Consider the following 8,796-nt stretch of genomic DNA (forward strand, 5'->3'; position numbering starts at 1 on the left):
CCGCGCCAGGGGGAAAAGTATTTTGGGTCAAAATTAGTCAGATGTGTTATCACCCCCTGCCACACACCCTTAGCGGTGTGGCTTGCAGGTTGCTATCTTATGTAAAATAGACAATATCAATGTTTGAGCAATATTACTTAAGCCAAATATTTAATTTTAAAAGTAAATGCGAAAGAGATGCGTTATATCTTGATGTAACCACGATTATACAATCAAAGGCGAAATTTCATCTTTAAGTCTCTGCGTTTAACTGTAGTTGACGAAGAATATATTTTCAGCATTTGCCCGTGGAAAGCGATACGTTTCATTAAGGGTGAGGCGCCAGTCAGATAGCTAAGTAGATAGATAGGTCTTTATTTGGGCGAAATTGAGACCTAATGGTCCATTCTTCCATTTGACCCATAAGTAGCGTCTGGAAGAGGGGACCATCCCATTAAATGTATCGATTCCCATCGATACGACATGAATCGATACGCCCAGCCCGAGTGTCCTCGCCCAGAGACAGGTTTCTCCTCCTCCTACACCCCCCTACCCCCCTCCCTCCAGTCCCCGCCCTCCCCTCCGCCCCCTCCAGCCTCGATCCCCTCAGCTGTTCGAGCCACTCCCCCTCCTCCCTACGTCACTTCCCCTTTTGTTTTCGTGACGCTCCCGAGCACGCGGACGGGTCTTGAGGAGAAAAACTTGCCCCCTCCCTCCCTCCCCTCACGCCACACGTGGTGCATTCACCCCTTCCACTCCTCCCCTTACTCCCATTCCCCTCTCGCCCCTCCTCCGGCCCCCTCTATCTACACACCACGACACACGCGACGTATATGAATGAGTAATGTTGTGTTCCCAAAGGTTGTATATAAATGTAAGCGTCGCTATGATATTATTATATATTTAAGTCACGCCTCTCTCTCCTCATCCTATCCCCTCCGCTTCTCCCTTATCTCCTCCTCCTCCCCTCCCCGCACCCCCCTCCTCTCCCGTGACCCCGTGCGCCCTCTCTCTCGCGTGCCCTGCCGGAGATTGCTTTAATCTACCGGGGGAGAGAGCCTCTACCCTTCAAAACGATTGAAATAATTGCGTTCGTCATTCGAGGTGACATCTTACAAGATGCAATCAATTTGGGATTTCATTTTGGCTTGATCGTCGTCCTCTGATCTCGCGAGTCTTAACATATAGTTCAAGGTCAATTGATTATAATGGGATATGGAATTATTATAACATTTCAACTGACAGGCATTCCGGACTCCGGAGAGGTACCAGGGGTACTGGAAACGGGTTCACCCACCTTACTTTGCATAGGCCCCTGCAAGCCACCGATAGGGTGTGTTACAGGGACCATACACGTCATACTACTAGTGACCCAAAACATTTTCCCTCCTTACGCAATCGGACGAGATTATTTTGATCTCTTATCGTTCCGGAGAAAAAAAATTAATTTTAAATCAAGCACTTTTACATTTAATTTCTCTAATTTTACTGGCATGATCTCTCCTACCGTAGTACTAAGGGGCTAATAATACATTTTCAACATCATTGCTAAAGAGACATCCTTCCAATTTATTGAAGAAATTTAATCTGTAATTTAACTTTCGCTCCGGGAGTGATTCACAGCCTAGCTGCTCTAATATTTTAGATACGCCACTAAGTTTATCATAATAACGTTTTACGAATCTAGTTCCTCTACGCTGCACGCGATCCAATTCGTAAATCAATCCAACTTCATGAGGATCTCAGCATATACTACCAGAATATTCTAAATGAGGCCTAACCAGCGAAAGATAACATTTCTCTTTGACCTTTTTATCACATTTCCCCAATACTCGTCATATAAATCCTAATTTTTTCTTAGCTTGCCCACATGTTCCCCGTATATGTTTCACCCAAGAGAGGTCTTGAGTGAGGGTAACTCTGTAGCATTTAATCCACCCCACACTTCCTATTTCGGTATTCCTGGTGCAGTTGGCGTTCGGGAGGCGACTTGACAGACTCCAGGAGGCGTGAGAGTACTTGTGGGGAGTGTTTTACTTTGGCACCATTGCCAAATTCCTATCAATGATCCTCCAGAGAAAACTTCCCTCCGGAATCACTTACAAGTCATCCCCCCCGGTTTCCGTTTACATCCACCCAACAAGTCCACGGTTGAAGAAGACGTACGCCACGGAGGCATTTGCACGAGCCACAACTTCGAGAGAATCGCACACGATGTCGGAACTATTGTTTCGTCGTTCACTTGTCTCGAAGCGAAGCCGCTCTCTTCTGGTTCGTGGTGTGGGTGCTCCGCCACCTGTCTGGAAGAATTCAAGTCTGCCTCGGACTATTTCTCGGTGAACTTCTCCATACGATTTGCATACGGGTTCACGTGCGGCACTCTCTTTAATGCGGAGATGTACGGAAATTGGTTCGTACATTTTTAATTAAAAAACGGAATTTCGACTTTAAAAAGGTTTTCACGAACAGCCTTCTTGTTGCACAGTGTGGATAGGCATGCATGCATGTAAATACAAACCATTAGAAGTGCATATCTACGCATAAATAACTGCTACTCCAAAAAAATACCATCTCCACTGGTTCTTTCGGCGGTTTTTAAGGGTATTATGGCAATTTACATGTGCTAAACATCCCAGCTTTTATGATCTCACGAAACACAATACACTGCTATAAGTTTCTCCTTTGACATTGTCAAATGTGATGAATATTTCTGAAACTTCATGCCTTTCGTGTGTGCTTTGTGAACACCACCTTTCTTGTACGGTGCATGTCTGACCTACGAGTCCTTTTAAGTGCACCCCTTGCCACACACCTTACTGGGTTTCATATGGATGTTGGTTTACTCTGATGGATTAACATGTAAATTAATTCCTCCTTGCTTTGAATTTTCTAATTCCCAGCGCTATTCTGGTTTTCACTTATTTTTCGTGACATCATTCAACTTGTTCTATTTCCTATTATTAATTCTAAGGTGGCTAAAACTATTTCTTTTCCTAAGCTGGTTACCTATCCATTATTAGTTTTCTCATTTGTTTCTATCCATGCCCCCAAGCAATTGCTGTTCATATTATTAAACCCTAATTTGTGTCCATTTTCGCCTTAGCTACTTAATTGCCTTAATGTTACGTAAACCGCTAGACCAATGAATACGCTTCCAATTAAAGTGTGTGCTGTCCTGTTTGAGTTCCGTTATGGTATTTTCGAAGTAGGCATGTGCATACTATCTGGCAGCGAAAGAAAAAAAGTAGCCTGAAAGCTGCCGCGGGGACTAGTGGCAGGGAGTGTTAGGTCACCAGCCATCAGTGTAACTATTGATCGAAGCGTTGCAAATTGTTTCCTCCTGCTGCGGTCTCGAATTGTGCGAGGGAAACACGAATTCCGTACGTATCGATCAGTTCTGCACTCAATTTCCCTCGACGGCCTGTCACTGTTGACTCGCCTACCAATGCGCGAAACCAAAATAATGATCGCAATAAATTAAATTGAGTATAGAACCAGGAGGCAATTAAGATACATCACTGGAGGAAGTCTGACATTATTTACAAATGAATGAAAGCGTTCTCACGCACAAATTAAGTGGAAAAGTATTGACTGTAACAAAGTGGAGGATATCGAACCATTTACGGTTCACTTTACGAGACATGATATTGTTAAAAGCGGAAGATTTCTCGAAGGATTTAACAATGATGACGTAAGTACTTGTACTTAACGTCATCATGTATGCTGATAGCTTCATAGGTTGCGTCCAAGGGGGAAATGCCATGTATTCCAATAAACGTTCTCTGGAATGCACGGAGGACCGGTGGGATCACAAATATAGCATCGGTGAAACGCAGATAGCTTTAAAAAGAACGGACTCGGAGATGGAATTCGCCATCAAAGGGGCATAGGAACGATATGGAGATATTAAAATAAAACTCGTAAAACTCATAAATAGGTGCATTGTGCATACATATTTGCACGTACGCGTAAGTCCACGTAAAATTACACTCATACATATCTACGAGGGTCATCCGGAAAGTAGTACCCGTTCGTGAAATAAAGACACAAAAGTAAATATTAACAAACATAAAAAATTTTATTTGAAAGAGGATACTTTAAACTACTTGTCAACATAATCTCCAAGCAAATTAAGGCATTTGTCATAACGTGTGACAAGTTTCTGTATTCCTGCTGCATAGTCCTTCGCCGCCAGCTCATTGAGATACGCGAGGGACCCATCTTGCACAAATTTTTGCATAATGCAGATGGTGTTTAACAATTTCATGAACAATTGTTCGAGAAACATTGGGAAAATGCTCACAGATGTCATCAATTGTGACGCGCCGATCGTTCCTCACGAATTCGTCAACTGAGCTCACCAGTTGGTCTGTAATGACAGACGGTCTCTCCGAACGCTCATCGTCGTGTGTGTTCCCCCTCCCCATGTTGAAGTTGCGACACCACCGCCGAACAGACGACTCGTCCATTACATTGTCTCCATACACCTCCTTTAATTGGCGATGAATATCACATGGGCGAACGTTTCTTGCATTGAGGAATTTAATCACTGCCCTCACTTCACAACTGGCGGCGTTCTCAATTTTTTTAAACATTGTAAACAATCACAGAAACAACACAGGCAATGCTAGCGTCACGCAACTTGGCTCAGAGAAGGCAGACAAGCCACTGAAGCTATCTGACCTCGTCCAGCGGCTACTCGCGTCGTCAGCACTTCATGCGGCACGAACGGGTACTACTTTCCGGATGACCCTCGTATTAACAAGGTACACAATAATTACTGTGTTCCAGTCAAGTTTAAAATTTCGTGTTTTTTTTAATCTAAAAATTTAGCTGGGTTCTTAGGTTTTATTCAGCTGAGATTTTGTTGAGACTAATGCTTGAATGTGTTGTTGTTTTCTTACTTCCTTTGGACCCAATTTTCTTAATTTCCTCCCCTCTCCATGACTCGTCACGTGCGTCTGTGTAGTATTACATATCTTTTGAGTTGAGAGTCCCGTCTCTGCGGGTTGTGCGTGTGTCTCGCATCTGCTCCGCGACCTTGACTGAGAAGTGGCAACGTCGCCTCCTCATCTCGGAATTCCCTTCAGCCCTTTCCCCCTTCCCCTCCCTCCTTTCCTTCCTTCCCCCCTCCTACTCCTCTCTCTTTTTCCTCCCCTCCCGTCGCTCGACTCCTCGGCCGGCGTGTGTTTATAAATACACGCTTATTTATGTGTGCACGCACGCACATGCAAACTCTCTCCCTCCGTGCGTCTCCTCCCCCTCTTCCTCCCGGCGGTGGGCTTCCGCGGACAGACGAGGGAACGGTCATCCGCAGGGAAGGGGCCAACCCGAGCAGGCGACACTTCTCGGCAGCTTTTCTTATCCAATCGACGGTAAAGGATTGCTGACGTCGACGGAGGAGGCTTTAAATATCCTTTAACGGCAGTTACTAATCTCAACCCGTTGCTATGGTGGTCTAGTTTGGACTGTGGTGCTAGATTATCTCATAAAGAGCCATTCGCCAGATCAACAACGAATTTTCCAATTATTACAGTTATGAAGCATATTTTTACTTGTTATTTCTATAATATCTATTCTGTAACCTCTTCTTTTACACTTGAATTAATAAAGTATTTCCTCCTAATTGGTTTTTTTAAGAGAAACTTACCTTCCGTTTCTCCTGAATGTTTCTCAATATTAATTATGTAAAATTTAAAGCGCTCTTCACAGAATTAGAGAGGTAATAATTTCTTGTTGTTTTTGTATCTTTTACCGAATTCCAGTCGAGAAAAAAATGCATGGAATTTGTGGTACCAAGTTGCGCTGTGCCTTTTGTGGTATTTTTTCCCATGGAATACATCTTGCCATGTAAGTTTCAGTGGTGTTCGGCAGGGAATATTAGGTCAACAGCCAATTGAGTGATCCCTAATCGGTGATTAATGCCATTTGGTAAGGTCAATTGTCGTTGTGTTTCCTGCTGTTGCGCTCACTCGAATTGTGTGTGGGAAGAAGGACGTGGATTATTTCTTACGCATCGATCGATTCTGCTGTTGTTTTCCCTCTTAAGGATCCGTGGTGGGAGAAATATTTCACTTTCCACCCCTGTTTCTCTCTCTATCTCTCTCTTTGTCCCTCGCCTTCTAAGGTAATGAAGCGCTAGAATTACTCTCATTCTCTGTCAGCGCCCAGCTCGAACGATTTTCCAAGACACTGCGGGAGAAGCCGCAGCAGTAACTTTTAGCTGAGCCATCCGCTGCTGATATGCATTTCAATGTAACAATTTCAGAGTGTAAAAATAATTTGCATGACTGGGATTCGAACCCGCCAAACTTTCAGAGTTCAAGAGGACGTGTCGATAGCTTAACTGGCTAAAGCACTCGGCTGGACATCGAGGTATCCGGGTTCGATTCCTGGTCAAGGCGAATGATTTTTACACTCTGAAATTGTTGCATCGAACGATTTTCATTTATCTATAACTCTTAAGTCGTTTCTGTCATCTTCCAGCGTCCAGTGTCTCTTAACCCTCGCTATGCACTAATAACTCAAGGTTTTTTTTCATCCTAGATGATTCTTTGCGAGAGATTATATCGAGAGATCTTTTCTGTATCGGGTTTAATTTCGAAATTAAGTCCTTCAGTAAAGGGCTCCCTTAGCAGTCGAAGCGTATTCAATAGATACCGAAATCAAAAAATAATACTCTCCTACCATGTAATGCTTTTCTCGATTGGGCAGTCATGGGGTAGTATGCCTGCTGGTGTCGAGGCACCAACCCCCGCACCCACCCTCGCTGGACCGCCCACGTACACAACCACCCAACCCCCTTTCCCTCCCCTATTTCTGCCGTGCCCTGCCGCGTCGAATAGTTTCGCTGATAGCTCCGGATTCCCAGCCGGTAGAAGACAGGGGCGGGTGCCACCCCATTTCCCCCCCCCCCGCCCCCTTCATTCTCCCACCCCCTTCACTCCCTCCAAAGGGCGAAATTAAATTCCCCAGCGCCGCCAACGCTCTCTGCCGAGGAAATGGAAATCGTGGGGCTCTCCAATCCCCCCTCTTTCCCCCCGGTCCTCATTCCGCCCTCCCCCCTCCTTCATCCCCCCCTTTCCATTTACGTATTCCGGCCACGTTTTGAGCCCCATCTCTCCCCTCCCCCAAGGGTCCAGCCACCCTTGCACCAACTCTTAAGCCCCTCCCCACCCACCCCCCCAAAGGCCACTTCCCCCCTCTCCGGATTCCCCTCCATCCTCATTTTCTCGTATCCTCCCACCCTTTTCAAACCTTCATTTTATTCAGAAACTTTTAGTCCAGTACTATAGACTTCAAAATAAACTTCCCACAGTGTTATCTCATAGCTAGCAACTAAGAAGTTAAGAGAACAAGAAATGGTATACCAGATATTATTAAATACTACATGCTGGGAAGAAGACTTTTAAAATGGTGTCCTAAGTTCTAGCGGTCCTCATAGATGGCGTTGCCTGTAATGCGTCAGAGTTTTGCGTTTCCCAAGGAAGGGTCCTCGGTCCTCTCTTGTTCTTTCGTTGCAATTATGACATGTGCACGGTGATTATTACTAAATCTCGCTACACACATATATGTTCGGCACTCTGCAAGCCATCAATAGGGTGCGTGGCAGGGGATGGTTACACACTAGACTGCTACTATTGACACTAAATACTGTTCCTAATAGGAGGTTAAAGGGTGATGCTATCTTCCCATGTTTAGGCCTCAATTTAGAGGGGGGCTATGCTGAGAGCGAACGGAATCCCGTCTTGAAGTCGATTTGATGTTGACACAAACAAACGGGATGGATCGTGTACAGTGTAGGACAGCTATATTTGTCATTCGAATCAAACATATAATTTGTTATGATAATCATGGTAGCGTATTTGGATTATCAGAAGAACTAGGTTGGGATTCGTTCGCGGGGCGAATGCTAAGTCACAAGTTATACAGTACCTGTATCTCTCGCATCAATTGGACGCAGTTTTTCTTTGCGATGGTGCTCAAATATGTCTTATTAGTCCCATACTTTTAGTACTACGGATCATGAAAATGAGATAATCAAGTGAACATCTGACAGTTTTAAAAATGTCATTTTCCCCGCGAACGATTAAGGGTCAGAATAACTGCACACGACAGTCTCGTGGAAATATAATTATCTAAGTAATCCAGTACGTTGTCATAATTTGATCTAATCCAAAGAAACTGCGGGAGATGCCGCAACAGTAACTTTTAACGGAGTCATCCGCTAATGTGCATTTCAATGCAACAGTTTCAGAGTGTAAAAATCATTCGCCTTGACTGGGATCCCAGTCAAGGCGAATGATTTTTACACTCTGAAACTGTTGCATTGATCTAATCATTATTTTATCGTTCTCGCGGTTCGTTTCACATGTTTTAGAGAAGTATTTTAAGCATCGATTTCTAAGTGATTGTCATAAGAATTAGTTCTGTTATTTGAATTACTATCTGCCAGTAATTTGAATTTAAGTGCCATTAACTTATGATGTTTCTTCATCAGTGTGAAACTATTGAAACTCATTTTTTTCCTTCAGAGCCCACGCGAATTGAGCCTTCAGCAGAAGGACTCACGTCGAGACGCGATCCCAGTCCTCCATCTTGGAGACACTTCAAATTAGATCGAATAATTGTTCGTGCATTGTACTGCGTTTAACTTGCAGTGGTGTGTAAATTCGCTTCGTTTTTGGATTTCTCAGGAGTCAGGCGGGTCTCTCTCGTGAGTCTCACCTCAATTATTTCGACGTTCCACTCTAGAATTCCACAAGTTCAACATTTCCTCGCCGTTCACTTGCTTGGCTCTTAGTTTTTTTATTTTGG

The sequence above is a fragment of the Hetaerina americana genome, unplaced genomic scaffold (assembly GCF_022747635.1).
Source record: "Hetaerina americana unplaced genomic scaffold, ioHetAmer1.1.p SCAF_5, whole genome shotgun sequence".
Taxonomy (NCBI): Eukaryota; Metazoa; Arthropoda; class Insecta; order Odonata; family Calopterygidae; genus Hetaerina; species Hetaerina americana.